Raw genomic sequence first — 3,340 nt, 5'->3', positions numbered from 1 at the left:
GGCGAGGCTCACATACAGCCTTCGGTCATCGGGCGACCCCCCCTCCAACCCCGCCTCTAGGCGCTGCGGCCCTGATAATCGCCCCCTGGTGGTGGCCTCTCCACCCTGTGCATCCTCCACATGCTTATAGACGCGCACCATCCCCTGTAACCCTAAGACTCCTCCGGCTTGCCTACTGCTGGGGACGTGCAAACCTGTCCTGACGTTGCGGGGTTGGCAGACCCTCTCGGAGGGCCTTCTGGCCTGTCCTCTAACCTGGACCTCACTCCCTGCGCTCTTGCCACTCGCTTCTGCTCTCGGCCTAGAGCAGGGAGGGAGGGCTGCCGTAGTGGAGACTGGGCGTTGGGGGAAGCTCTGAACACAAGGCAGGGGCTTGATTCCCAGCTTCAGGGGCTGTTCAGCTTGAGGTGTGTGTGGAGGAGATGGGGTCAGGCCTGAAGGGGTTGAAGTAACAGCTTGACCTGAAAGGCACACAGAAAATGCTTTTTCTGGATGAATGAGCTACAAGCATTTGTACCTGTTCACTCACCAAATCTTAACACTAACCCAGGCTCACCTCAGGGACTGGGTCATTCAAACACCTGCCTTCCTCCAGCTCATCTTGGGCACCATTCTTATCCAGAACTTACAGAGCACCCTTCTAAGCAATCGAGTACCCTGTCCTTCCCAGATTCAATCATCTTACCCAGCAGCCATCTAGGAAACCCCTCACAATCAACTCCCCAACTCCTTTAACTCAACTAGGATGGTCCTTCTTTCTGTGCAAACTTGAGTCCTGCCTCCCTTCATAGGTCACAGCCTATTTGAAATTAGCTCCCATAGTTCAAACAAAACCTGCGTTCAGGCCCTGACCCGGCCTGGTTCTTCCTGCTCCATCCATGACAGTATTAATGTGGGCCCAAGAGATGGACCAAAATGATAAAGGCCACAGGAACGTATGTGACTGACTCTTGCACGTGCCTAGGAGTCAGAACGGGATTCAAGTGGCACATTTAACCAAAGGAACCTTGCGAAAGACGCTTCATCCTTCTTTCTGGATTCCCCAAAGCTCACAGTTTGGCACTGAATCATATACAATCTTGTAGTTTGGATGGCTGCGACTGCAGACTGCTAGACAGCAGGGCCCACATCACAGTTCCACCTCCCCCAACACTCTGCAAATAGGATGTGTGTGGCAGGGAGAGGGAAGGCAGGTGGGGAGAAACACAGTAAAAAGTGCATATCCACTTTTACCAAGAATATCCTTCATTTTTTAATTTGTACCCTTATCCCATCCTGAGGAATTAATAGCCCCATTTTATGGATGGGGAAACAGGCTCTAAGACATTAAGTAACTTGCCTTGAAATTCATTCTCATGTTTACAGAGAGGACAATCAAGATGGGAAAAGTCTGGGAAGGAGGAAGCAGGTTAAGCCTGAAGGGGAAATACCACTGGCAAAGATGGTAATGTTCAAGCTTATGCACAGGCTTGTGTTGGGGCACTAGGGAAGGGGTATGAAAGAGGGTAGTGAGTTTGATTTGATGAAATGGGAGGGTTCCAAGTGGGAAATAAAAGGGAAAAGTGAGCTAGTGGTTTGAAAAAGACCACAGAATAAAATCCTGAAAGAGTTGATGGATTGAGTAAGGAAGGCTGAGCTGGGAAGACCAGTAAAGGCAGGGCTAAGAAAGAGGAATCTGGAGTTCTTATCAGAAAGTGGGTTGGTGGTAACAGCGGAGGCAGGGCAGGAAGACTGCTAGCCTCTCAGTAGCAGATGGGAGAAGCAATTAAACTGGAGGGGCCCAGGTGATCCGCCTGCCTCAGCCTCCCAAAGTGCTTGGATTCCAGGTGCCCTTCCTTGACTTCAGCCTAGGGAATGGTTAGCACAGCTTCCCAAATGTTCACAGAACCTGCAGTGCTGACTTCAGATACCTCTGGAGGTGGGAACTAAGCCAATGTGGTAGGTTCAGTATCTCACTCACGTTATGAGCCAAACTTTGCTCCTCTCAGGTGCTGATGGCAAACTCAGACATTGTTAAATGAGCAAAATGTGTGATTTCAACTATCACTGGGCAGTTACTACAGTACTTTTCATACCAGACCACAATCCATATCCTTCTGCTATCCTCCCAGTGAAATCGCTGAACCTAATGAGAGTAAGAGATGTAAAGGCAATTAATGGAGCTGTCTATAGGAAGCCCTTTTGATTGACAGTACATCTCTCTGCAAATTCAGCTGATAAAATATGAACAGGGGAATATTGACAGTGGAAATCAAATAAAGAAATTAACCCTAGCCCAGCCATAAATCTGCACCCTGGTACACAGGCAGGTCATTCTTTGAACAGGCTGTTACTCATCCATAGTCACTACCCTGGCTGCTTCACAGGGTGGCTGTGAGAGGATCCCATTTGGAAACCTTCTAGAGAACTTTATACACACAGAAACGTATGGGGTTTGTTTTTGCTAGGCTATTTTTCCCAACTTTGCTGTAAGGAAGTGGCTGAGGGTAGTGCTGGCTGATTCTCAGCCACCTACACAGCAGACTTTGCACAGAACAGTTACTCACTGTAGCAGGGATCCTAGGTGAAGGGGGTGGGTATGAATTCCTGAAACTGGAGCAGGTTCCCGGAGGCACGAGAACTGTGGCCTAGTCAAACTGTCCTGCTTCCAGTTCAGTGTGGCAGCATTTCTGTTCCTGCTTCGCCATCTCCATCTCTGGTTTGCCCGGCACTTTCCCTTTAGGTGTTGTGATCTTTATTTTGGCCACATATGCAGCTGAGGTGTTTCTTCTACAGGGGCTGTCACCAGTGAAACAATACGGAAGTCGTCTCACGGTTCCACTGTGCCTCAGAAGCCTGTTTTGCCCGTTACATTTTTCTCCCAGCCTGTCGTCTTGGAGTCAGACCCAAAGCTGGGCCTTCTGGTTTGCCCTCTTTTGGCTTCAGCCTAGGGAATGGTTAGCAAGGGAAAGGAAGTGTCAGGACATTTCTACAAATGCTGGAAGACCACCACCCATCACCAATTTCTCAGCTTTAGCATGCTGGCTTTTAAAGTGAAAAAAAAATTTTTTTTTTTTTTTTTTTTGAGACGGAGTTTCGTTCTTGTTGCCCAGGCTGGAGTGCACTGGTGCAATTATGGCTCACCACAACCTCCGTCTTCCGGGTTCAAGCAATTCTCCTGCCATGGCCTCCCGAGTAGCTGAGATTACAGGCATGCAGCACCACACCCAGCTGATTTTGTATTTTTAGTAGAGACGGGCTTTTTCCATGTTGGTCAGGCTGGTCTCAAACTCCCAACCTCAGGTGATCTGCCCACCTCAGCTTCCCAAAGTGCTGGGATTATAGGTGTGAGCCACCATGC

The sequence above is a fragment of the Sapajus apella genome, unplaced genomic scaffold (genome assembly GCF_009761245.1).
Source record: "Sapajus apella isolate SASKATOON/1434 unplaced genomic scaffold, GSC_monkey_1.0 scaffold13, whole genome shotgun sequence".
Taxonomy (NCBI): domain Eukaryota; kingdom Metazoa; phylum Chordata; class Mammalia; order Primates; family Cebidae; genus Sapajus; species Sapajus apella.
This window is presented reverse-complemented; position numbering follows the sequence as displayed.